Below are 12,845 nucleotides of genomic sequence, written 5' to 3'. Positions count from 1 at the left end.
ATATTCTTCAATTAAATTTGTGTTTCCTATAATGCCCCTTCCCTTTTAAGTTAAGATACCCTGCATTTATGAGTTTCTATTTATTTACAAAAATGCCACAATGATCTTGGTCATCCGTTTTTCTATCTAACGTTCCACATTTAGTTCTCGGGTTCTCACGAAACTATTAGTTCTCAAATGATCCTTACTCTCTCTCTCTCTCTCTCTCGCTCTCTCTCTCTCTCTCTCTATATATATATATATATATATATATATATATATATATATATATATATATATATATATATATATATATATATGAAGAGAGAGAGAGAAAGAGAGATGACAACGGGGGCAAGGAATACAGGGAACCTAATCTCCATCCCTATCTTCGAATCCTCATTCCAATCTCATCCCCATCCCTATCTTCCTCCCTAATGAAGAATATAAATAAACCTCCATCCCCACCCCCAACGGGGACCGGAGATCCCACCGGGGAATCAATGATTTTTTCTCATTTAATATGAAAACTTTTACGTAAAGAACAACTATAAATTTCAATTTTACGAGCATAAGTTTAAAGATTTTACAAAATATAAAAAAATATTCATAGATTGCATAAAAAATATAAACAAATTTCCTAACAAATTTAAATACATACATAAAAAATCAAGCATAAAAAAATTATCAGATTGATATTTGAGGTAAAATAGATAAACCAAAGAGAAAAAAAATTATACATGAGTTTAAATTAGATTAAAGAAAAAATAAGTATAATTTCAACCAAGTAATTACTAATGAGTTAGGTTACTTGAATCAAATTTTGTGTATTGTAAATTAATACTATAAATATATGTTTTGTATTATTTTCATGAGAAATTAAATATTCTCCTACATTTTTTTCCTACATATCCTCCTACCCATGTTAAATGATGACATGTGTCATCATTTAATGAAAATAACAATATTTTAATATACTTGTGTCACACATGTCACCATTAAAGATGAGTAGGAGGATATGTAGGAAGAAATGTAGGAGGATATTTAATTTCTCTATTTTCATATATATATATATATATATATATATATATATATATATATATATATATATATATATATATATATATATCAAGGTTGTAAAAAACGTTCGACGTTAGCTAGTCGGTGAACTGGGGTTAAGGGATTAATCGGCTAGGCGGAGATTAATCGGAGACCATTGAATGCTAATTCGTTGAATTTTAAAAAATTAAATATGACTAATATCATCACAAAGTCCATAAATACCACTAATATCATAATAAAATGGGTTAATATGATTAATACAACACTAATCATTTGTCAAATAATTTCTATTGAATTAGAACTTATTCAAAGTGTTAAAATTTCATCGTTTCTACTACTTCACACATTTTGTAGGCAGAGATTATTAGTTGAATTTAAAAAAATTAAATGACTAATATTATAACAAAGTCCGTAAATACTACTAATATCATAATAAAATAGGTTAATATGATTAATACAACACTAATCATTTGTCAAATAGTTTTTATTGAGTTAGAACTTATTCAAAGTATTAGAATTTCATCGTTTCTACTGCTTCACACATTTTGTAGGCAGAGATTAATTGCTAAGCGCTATCTAATCGGTTGGGTAGCGTCTAGGGATTAATCGGGACCTAGTCGTGATTTTTACAACAGTGATATATATATATATATATATATATATATATATATATATATATATATATATATATATATATATATATATATATATATATATATATATATCGGGGGTGGATCCATGGTCGGGGATTAGGGGTATCCCTATCCTCATCCACATCCCCACTTTTTTATTCGGGGATTCTCGATCCCTGTCCTCATCCCTGGTCAACTTAAGGATTCCCCAGTCAAAACAAGTATGAGTTTCGGGTTCGGGTATGAGGTTTTTTGCCATCCCTACTTATAAATTTCATAAAACTAATTTATTGGTTTATGCTGCAAAATAGACATGTATATTAAATTTCATTATCAACTCTTATTTTTCTTTTATTTAATTGAACAAACCAAATTATCAACATTTGTTTCTCTTTTTTTAATTGAACATATCAATGGTTATAAGGAGTATTTGCTACGTAACTTTTGGGGTTTCTAGTTTCTAGTTTATAAGAAAAAACTCTAAAAAAATCATTCGACAAAAGAAACTTTTAGCTTTTGGGGTAAACAAAAAACTCTAAAAAAATCATTCGACAGAAGAAACTTTTAGCTTTTGGGGTAAACAAAAAACTCTAAATCCAAAAATTATTTTAACCAACATTTAGCAAAAACCTTTTATGTTAAATTTGAACAAATTGACTTAAGTACCCTCTAATCATATCCATACTTTTGGTAATTATTATATATGATTAAATATACATATAATTTTAACGACTATGGTGTTTTTATTTATAACATATCAATAACTTCTGTAATTTATTAATATTTATCGAACACAATAATAGATATTTGTTATATTTAACTATAAACCAAATTTAATTCATACAATAATATTGTTTTTTAGAACACCGAAACAATTGTAATATGTAAAAAAAATATTTGGTCTGATTTCTTACAAAATTGAAAAGTCTTAATTATTATAGTTGTAAAAAATCCATAATTTACTAATATGCATAAAAAACATTTTTACCAATCGAAAAACTTAACCGGTACACTTGGTATTAAAATTTAGATAATTTTTAACTTTTGATAATTATAATTTAGAAAAAGAGTAAATTACACGATTCGTCTCTCGTTCATGCGTCAAATTGTGCATTTAGTTTTTATTTTCAAAAATTAACTCGGACCATCCATGTAATGTTTTTTTTCTCACTCGCACCGTCCTGATGAACATAAAATGACTATTTTATCATTTTTATTCATTTTTTGATATATCTTTATTATTAACAATTTAAAAAAACAAAAAAATAACCGATGAGACCCATTTCTCTCTCCGATGACTCATCTATCTCTCTCTCTCTCTCTCTCTCAAAGTCGGAGGAACCACCTTGCTGCTAAAGGAATTGCTAATTCCATTTCCATCCGTTCTTACATTTCTTGAACTTACCCCTGAATTATGGCAGTCACCGGTCGTGTTCGTTCTTGATGACCCAAATGAAATCTTTGTTGCATGCTTCTTCAAGCCCCATAGCGATCTCGTAAACTTGAGAGCGAGTTACTTTCACAATCGTTCCAACCATTTCAGATAATTGTGTTCATCAATGGCTGGTTTCTTCCCTCTTTTGAATTTATCTTATGTGTTCTTGTTACATAACGAAACTGGTCCTATATGCCATCCTTTCCTGTTCATTACTTCACGATAATATTAATGGTGAACGTACTCCGTCTCAAGCTCATAGAAGCTATTAAAAATCACTTCGTAGTTCTTTATCTCTGCTTCTATTGCTTCAATAAACACCTTCATGAAACCTTTAAACGCGTCTGAGTCCAACTGAGGCAGTTGCTTTCTAGTGAACTTTATCTCATGGGGAAGATGAGGGACGACAAAAAGCTCCGAATCAGATGAAACATTTTTGGTATGATCAAACAGTGCCACCGCGTTTGCCACACAGTGGAAAGAACCCAGTTCCATTGAAAACGATTATGGGAATGTTGAATTTGGCAGCCATTTCAGAGTACTCCATGGATAAAACATGTCTGCAATGATGCAATTTGGGTGGGATTCACGAATAAATTGTTCTACAGGCTCCAAAAGCATGGACATGGCTTCGAAGAAAATGGATAAGAACTCATCAGAAACGGGTTGATCGGGGTTCTCACTTCCGGCAGGTAAACCCTCTTCTGTGTCTTTGAATTGGATGATATGGAGCATGATTTGGTGATCGTAGTTGGTGGTGTGTGTGAGAGAGAGATGGTGGGCCTCAATTTTGATTATTCTTTTATTATTATTATTATTAAAAAAATTTCAAATCATAAGCCACATCAGCTTTAATATTAAATTGTAGTGACCAAGGTCGACATCAACTTTGCCGTTAAGGGACACGAAAATAGCTTTAGAGACTGAAATGGTAAAATCGAAATACATAATGGGCAGTTGCGCCATTTTCCCTTCATACAAATGCTACAAAATATTTATAGTTCTTCTAATGCTCAATAACACAATTATATGAAATTTTGTGCCGTTGCGAACGCCTTTTGGTCAGGTCCTAATTAGGTTACAACTTATCCAGAATTGAGTTGAGATACTATCAAACTTGTTTCGGAAATGCTTGGAGTTTTTAAAAAAGTAACTAAAATTTTATCGCGTGGGGGGGGGAGGGGGGGGGGATTATCCTACTAGTTATTTAGTTTTAAACCAAATCTTTTTAATGTGTTAAAAAATAAACGAGTTTGAAATCGGAGGTGTAATGTTTGCTAATATGGTGAAACCGATGAAATCAAAGTTTAAATAAATATTTTGAAAATACATCTCCTATTATAACTTGTATTGCCGCTTTGAACCCGACTCTAAATGTTGGGGGTTGAGACTCTACTTGAAAATATTTGTTACGATTTGGATTTATTGGACGCTGACAAAGATTTTGCATAAAAGGAAATTTCTAAATTTAAGAAAATTTTCTAAAGTTTGTTTGAAGTTTATTTAATAAAAACAAACATTCATGACATGATGCGAAATATGAGGTATCCGAATCCACTTCTTATAAAAATAATGAAACATTTCGACTCTATAATACTTTGAGGAATGAAAATACCAAACAAGTTGTCTAAACATCCCTAGTAGCGAGCTCGGAAGTTATATTGGTTTCAATTTTTTTGGCACATATAAGTGTGCAAGTGTTTGAGAATTTGGATATTAAAAGGCTTGCTGGAAAGACAAGTAAACCCAATTTTCGGTTCTAGCCGCCATGACATGTGATCTACTAAGCTCCTAAGTGTCTACATTATCTTCAGAATCAACTTTATTCTTTTTAGTGGCAGGGTTATATCACAAAGAAGAACAAAACTCACTCCTTTTGTCGGTAAAAGTGTTTATTTTCCCCAAGAAGAACAAAACTCACTCCTTTTGTCGGTAGAAGTGTGCATTTTCTTGGAATGCTACCTAGACGACGTGAAATGATAAAAGAAATGTTGCTACTCGAGGGCAAATCGTTGAATGTTGAACAACAAGTACATGAGGAAAAAATAATGATGGGATTATCAATACCATTCACCATACAAGAGCTCGAGTTTAAAAGCGCATTACATAACGACATGGCGGATAAATAGTAAATCCAAACAACAATTACAACGACTATGATGACAGTGACTACGACGACGACGATGGTTTATGTTTTTATAACCAAAAAAATCATGGAAATTGCTCCAAAAATGTGTCTAATGCTTTAGCCTTTCAATTATATATATATATATATATATATATATATATATATATATATATATATATATATATATATATATATATATATATATATAGGGTGAGGTTCAATAGAGAACCATAATTAACAAAGGAACCAATCTTTTTTTCAACTTTTAGAACTTATTTTTTATCAAAAAAAAAACTAAAAATACAGAAATTCATAACTTTTTATCATTTTTCCAATGATATCAAATTCAATAAAAAAAATTTATTTTTTTCATCAAATTCACAATGTGAATCTAGATTCACACGGTGAATCCGAAAAATATATTTAACATTCACAATGTTAAGTTATGAATTTAGATATTTTTAGTTTTTTTTTTCGATAAAGAATAAGCTCTACAACTTAAAAAAAAAATTTGGTTTCTTGGAGAGCCAATAATTATGGTTCTCTATTGAACTTTATATATATATATATATATATATATATATATATATATATATATATATATAATTAGCCCAATGTATCTAGTATCCAAACTAACTAAAAACAAAAGCCAAATGAAAAAAAGCCTAATACTCCAGGTTTTTTTCGGAGCCGGTTTGAGGAACCGGTCTGCGACGAATTGAACCGGTTTGCAAAGGTTCATATCTTTTTAATGAAGAACGGTTTAGACAGAACCAGTTTAGTCTTGGTGTTCACTTGTTTGATTTGAACGGAACCGGTTTGGAAAAAAAAACCTGTTTGTTCATGTGTATAAATAAGTATTGGGAGGCTAGGAGCAAAATGAAACCCACGGAAGTAACCAAGATGGTCACCAAAGAAGTTGGAAACAAGCTAGAAACTTTTTGGACAAGAATGGTTTGGCCAGTTTTTTTTTCTTTTCCTCATTCTAAGGTTATTATTTTTTTTTCATTAATAATTTTTGCGGGATCTTACCGAGTAGAGCATAGACCATGGAAAGGTCGAGTCCGTGACTCGTGAGTCCTATTCTTCATGCCTTTGGATCGGACCAAGCTGGTACTGACTTTGACCATAAAAGACGTTTTGGGTGTGGGACTGTCGGTTGTCTGCACCTCTAGTATTACAAACTGCAATAACTATTTTTGCAAAAGAAAGAAATGATGATGATGATGATGATAATACAGTGTGTTGATTTAAGAGTTTATAGAGACAAGATGTTTGTTGTGGGCTCGGGATGCGAATGTACCATGCGTTATGATATCTAGGTCTTGCCATTTTAGATATTTTATATCGAATAATATAATGGCGTTGCAAGTACTTGAAAAAGGATAATTGAATAAATATAATATGTACGTTGACAGGAGGAACCATGTGTTTTGAGATATTTATCATCCAACAGAAGCAACAGCATATTTTCAAACATTTTGTACAATGGATCACAACAATATATGATTCCCTTGAATGTGAAGCAGCTTCTTGCTGTTTGACTTATAGGCTCATTTAGGTAAACAAAATAAAAAGAATCAAATAACTTGTTCTTAAAATTTAATATAAGGTGGGTTATTTAACCGGAAACAAGTGAGAAGTTCGACCAATTTACTTATAAATAGATCGAATTGGGTTATAATATATCATCATCAGGTTAAACAAGCGTTACACCTGCATTGCTCAAGATGCCATCCCTAATAAATCATTTATTCTATACTTTTAACTTTTAAGAAAATATGTGTGTGTCTTTATTAACTCAAAATGAGTTTTAGTTTGTCCCACATAGGTGGAAATAGAAAAGAATGCGAGTTTATAAGCAAAAAAATGCTTATAATTTATATAGTTAATGTTATATATATAGTATATTATAAAGCATTTATTCCAAAAATATTTATTTTTAAGTAATCCCAATTACAAAACATAGAGTAGAAATTTAATGTGCATACCAATCAATATCGTTATTCAATGATTAATGAACAACCGATGAACCCATTTGGGTGTGGATCTACATGTTCTTTTTGGGATGGATCTTAAACATGTTTTACTTGATCTAGTGTTTGACTTTGTTTTTTTAGGTTTTGTTTTTTTTTTTTGGATTTTTTTTTGCGTTTTAGGTTTTGCTGATGAGGCATTTCATAAACAAAGAGGTATTCGGTAAATGGTTCAGGGTCATATGTGGCAATTATTTGAGGTAGTTAGTTACATCAGAAATTAAGCTTGTATAGCATGTGTTTTGCTTATAAATTTCATAAAACTAATGCATTGGCTTATGCTGCAAAATGGACATGTAAATTTCATTATCAACTGTTTTTGAGGTTTTTCATTTACGGCAGTTGTCAAAAAGATATTTGAAGATAGGTTATCACAAGACATCACATTATCGACTCTTCTTTCTTTTTTTTATTTAATTGAACAAACCAAATTATCAATTTTTTTTTTTTTTTTAAATTAAACATACCGGCATCTAATTGTCTTAATATTTGTAAATTTGGAGTATAACTTTGAGCTTTTTTTTGATAGGTTACCAGAAAAACCCATTGAGTACAAATGAAAAGATCTATGTTATAGTTGAATTTCTTTGGTTTCTGGAGTATGTTTAGAAGCTGCAAAGTTTATTTACTCCTATGTATAATTAGTTTATCATTATTTAGTTATAAATGAAAATATAGAATGCTAAAAATTAATTATTGCATACTATTACTAAATAAGAATTGGGAGGCTAGAAGTAAAACGTCATGTTCCATTAAATTTAACAAATATTTAGTACAACGTTTTCAAAGTTACTTATAATTGAAACCAGAAAATAAGATCGAAAGAAAAGAAAATAATTGGATCTTTTTCATTAGTTATCTTTCTATTATAAATTATATAATGGCATTGCAAATACCTGAAAGAGGATAAGTATAATATATAGGTTAATATTCTGTCTTTAAGGAAACCATCAGCTCTATTGCGAAGGAAAATGTATTTACTGAAATCTGATGTACCATATGTTGTTTAACTTGAAAATAAATTCATTAATAGAACTAAACTTTGCTCATTTAATTGTTTAAAAAGCATTAGTTTAGAAAACATCAAATCATTTTATCATTTCAAAGATACTTATAATTCATTTACACTACATATTATTTAATTAATAATCGAAACTAAATTATATCCTCCCTCATTAAGATAAATGCTATTTTTCACTGGCAACGAAAAAGATGGCATTTACAAACATCGCCAATATAATGATCGGCAAGGCAACACCAACAATAATCAAAATATACAATAAAAAGTAAATAAAATGCGGTGAAGGTGGATCGAACACCTGACCTTCAGATCTTCAGTCTGACGCTCTCCCAACTGAGCTATCCCCGCTTACTGTTCACTTTACCAAATAATCTTATAAATACAATGTCAAAATAATTCGGAAGATAACTATTTTTGATTGGATCGAATTGGATAATGGGCTTTCTTGGACTACTTTGACCATAACAGTCTTTTTGGGTGTTGGCAGTTTGCACCTCTAATTTTTTCTCAAACCACGATAATTATTTTTGCAAAATAAAGAAACTAAAATGGTTGAATTTGAAGTTTTATAGAGATAAAAGAAGCTTATTGTGGGATTGGGAACCTATATGCCGATGTGCCATATGGCATGCACATATCTATTATATATCATATAATGGCATTGCAAATATCTTAAAAAGTGTAAATATAATATGTATGTTGATAATGTGATCTACATCTAGCTATTGCTCGAACATGAGGAGCCATCTGTTTTGGGATCTTTATCATCCAACAGAATTTCAAGCATATTTTCAAACATTTTGTACAATGGATTGCAACAATATATGATTCCCATGAATGTGAAACAGCTTCTTCTGTTTGACTTTTAGGCTTATGCAGGAAAACAAAATAAAGAGAATCAAATAACTTATTGTTCTTAAAACTTAATGTAAGGTGTGTTATTTAACTGGAAACAAGTGAGAATCGAGATCCAATTACTTATAAATAGATTGATTTGGGTTATAATATATCAACATCGTGTTAACAATTTTTATAGTTGTGCATTGTTCAAGATGTCATTCCTAATAAATCATTTATACCATACTTTCAAAAAAATAGGTTGAATGTGGTCTTTATCAACTTAAAATGGGTTTTGGTTTGTCCCACATAGGTGGGAAGACAAAAAAATATGATTTTATAATTGAAAAGATGTTTATAATATTTGTGTTTTATAAGATCGTATATATAAAACATTTAGATTATACATACCATATTATAAAGCATTTAACAACCAATTAACCCATTGTAAAAAAAAGTATTGAAGATGGGTTACCAAGGCACATTATCAACTCTTCTTTCTCTTTTATTGAACAAACCAAATTATCAACTTTTGTTTTTCTTTTTTTAGTTGAACAATCGTCTTAATATTTGTAAATTTGAAATTGAACTTTGAGGTTTTTATTGGAGATAAACTATAAGGGTATTATTGTAATTTTATAATAGATAGCCAGTTAGAATCTGTTTAGTAGTTAGAATCGTTTTTCTTTTCCCTCATGTATAAAGATGTAACATGGTATCAGAGCATAGAAACGCTCAAATTTCCGCTTTCAATTCATTTGTTCCTTGATCTGAATCAATCATTCATTCTTATTTTGTAAGGTCGTCTTCGTTGATTCTATTTCCTTGAATTCTCAATTCACAAATTGTTCTTGTGAATTATATTTCTTTGATTTCTCGATTCACAAATTGTTCTTGTGAATTTGTATCTATCGATTCATTTCATCTTGATCTGAAATCATGTCTTCAACATCTAATTCTCATCCAATTGCTCCGATTGATGATCGGATGCATCCATACTACTTACAGCATTCTGAGAGCCCTGGATTCATTCTTGTATCACAACTTTTAACCGGTGATAATTACAATTCATGGAGTCAGGCTATGCAAATAGCATTACCTGTAAAAAACAAAACTGGATTCATTGATGGAACTCTTCCGAAGCCCAACAATGGTGATCCTAATTACAGTGCTTGGATAAGGAACAACAAACTTGTTATATCTTGGATCTTGAATTCTGTATCCAAAGAGATATCTACAAGTATCATGTTCACTGAAAATGCTCACGATATCTGGAAGGATTTACAGGAACGCTTCCAACAGAGTAATGGTCCGAGAATTTTTCAAATCAGGAGAGAGATCGTCAATTTGAATCAAAATCAAGACTCAATTGGTGTTTGCTTTACTAAATTGAAGTCTCTTACTGAAGAATTGGTCAATTTCAGGCCTCAATGTACTTGTAACAAATGTGATTGTAATGGAGTTCAAGAGATCGAGAAGTATTTTCAAACAGAGTACATCATGAATTTATTAATGGGATTGAATGACTCTTTTTCTCAAACTAGAGGTCAGATCCTCCTTATGGATCCTCTTCCCTCCATTAATCGTGTTTTCTCGTTGGTTGCTCGAGAAGAAAATAAAAAATCCATTATCAATGAATCTCAACAAAGTGTGGCCTTCCTTGCTAGAACTAATCAAAGTTTAAGTTCAACTCGTAAGAATAACAACAATGTTACCAGATCTTCAAGCAAGAAATGCCATATTGTACTCATTGCAAGTTTCAGGAGCATACTATTGACAAGTGTTATAAGATTCATGGTTATCCCCCAGGATATAAACCAAAATCAAAGTCTAATTTCACAGCTGCTGCTATCACCAATGATCAATCATCAAATAACAACAATTCTTCCTCCATTAATGATGGTCTTAACAACATGTTCAAAGGATTTTCTCAAGAGCAATGTCAACAAATCATGTATGCTCTATCTTCTCACATGAATTCTGTTAATCCTAATGAAGAGACCACTACAAGTAAACATTATTCTCTCTCAATTATACATGGTTCCAAATTCTCTTTGTGGATTCTTGATTCAGGGGCTTCTCAACATGTGTGCCATGATATAACTCTTTTTCACAACAAAAGGAAGGTGTATAGACATACAATAACTCTTCCGAACAAAGTTACTTTACCTGTTCATCTTGTTGGTGATGTGAAGTTAGATCCTATAATCACTCTTCAAAATGTGTTGTATGTTCCTGATTTTGATATGCACCTTATATCAATCAGTGCACTTACTAGAACACAAAGATTTATAGTATATTTCACTTGTAATCATGCAATGATTCAGAATATCAAGGAAATGAAGATGATTGGCAAGGCTGAAATCGATGAAGGATTATATGTCATGGGAAATTGTGGAGTCAAGAAGGAAGAATCTCAGTTTACTACATCAAGGATTAGTAATGTTTCTTTACAAGTATGACATAAACGATTAGGTCATCCATCCAATAAATATTTGATTCCTATTAAAGAACTTTTGAATGTTTCTGTTTCTACTAATTAAAATGACAATTATTGTCCAATTTGCCCCTTGGCTAAACAGAAACAACTTCCTTTTAATTCCATGAATCACATTTGTGATGAGAATTTTTCCTTAGTTCATTGTGATATATGGGGGCCTTATCAAAATGTTACACACACTGGACATAGATATTTTGTAACACCGTAATTTTTCAAACAGATTTTTCATTTCAAAATCGCATACTTTTCATAACATATTGTATAGAAATCTCGTTTATTCAAAATACAAACACAACTCCATTAATAATCCAGGATCCTCAAAATGCAACTCTTTCTCTGGTATGTACAATCAAGTCGGTGCCGTCCCGCGATCCTGAGAAAACCTGAAACACATAACACATAACACTGTAAGCATAAAGCTACCTGAAACACATAACACATAACACTGTAAGCATAAAGCTTAGCGAGTTCCCCAAAATACCACGTATAACACATATTAGCTACTCGAGGCTATAACTCTGTGGGCCTACTGGCCCTAACTCTATGGACCGTCTGGTCCTAACTCTGTGGACCCCTGGTCCTAACTCTGTGGACCTTCCGGTCCTAACTCTGTAAACTCTGGAATACACACAGCATAAATCACATAGAAATAATGCAGTGCAACACATCACATACATAACATACAAGATACTCTGTCACATAACTCTAATTACCACTCAAGGTAACGTATAGTGAGAAGATTCACCTGACCAGCAGCAAGTAAAGACCCCGCTCTCGAATCTCGAACTAGCCTCCACCTAACACAAGGGATGAATATCTCTAAGTGATACTCTAATCACAACTCTAATGACCGAAGGCTATTCTTCCTCTCTTTAACTCTTAGAAGTGGATAAAAGACCATTTTACCCCTCCATGGTCTCTACTACTTATGTTGATCCAAGCCCCAAAGTCAACAGAAGTCAAACTCGAGTCAACAGTCCATGTTTGACCCGACTCGCCGAGTGCACCCTTGCGACTCGTCGAATCCACTTACTTTCCTCAGAAATCTCGTGCTAGTCCAGCTCAGCTCGTCGAGTTGACCCCCAACTCGTCGAGCTATCGCCTGATTCGGTTCCTCGGGATAAACCCTAACCAACTCGTCGAGTCGGCACATCGACTCAGCGAGTTCATTCAGACCAAATGTTCATTCAGACGATTTAAGGCAGATCCATCACC

General features: G+C 31.7%; 1 non-coding gene and 1 pseudogene across 1 annotated transcript; both read right to left on the bottom strand.

Moving 5' to 3' along the window:
• Nucleotides 1–2,957: 2,957 nt before the first annotated feature.
• Nucleotides 2,958–4,074, bottom strand: LOC145126643 (scopoletin glucosyltransferase-like; annotated as a pseudogene).
• Nucleotides 4,075–8,568: 4,494 nt separating this feature from the next.
• TRNAF-GAA (transfer RNA phenylalanine (anticodon GAA)) lies at nucleotides 8,569–8,641 on the bottom strand. Its single transcript has one exon. It is a non-coding gene; the product is annotated as a tRNA-Phe (tRNA).
• Between the last annotated feature and the right edge of the window lie 4,204 nt (nucleotides 8,642–12,845).

Source organism: Lactuca virosa, chromosome 1, assembly GCF_052849685.1.
Source record: "Lactuca virosa cultivar CGN04683 chromosome 1, Lactuca_virosa_CGN04683_v6, whole genome shotgun sequence".
NCBI classification, from domain to species: Eukaryota; Viridiplantae; Streptophyta; class Magnoliopsida; order Asterales; family Asteraceae; genus Lactuca; species Lactuca virosa.
This window is presented reverse-complemented; position numbering and strand designations above follow the sequence as displayed.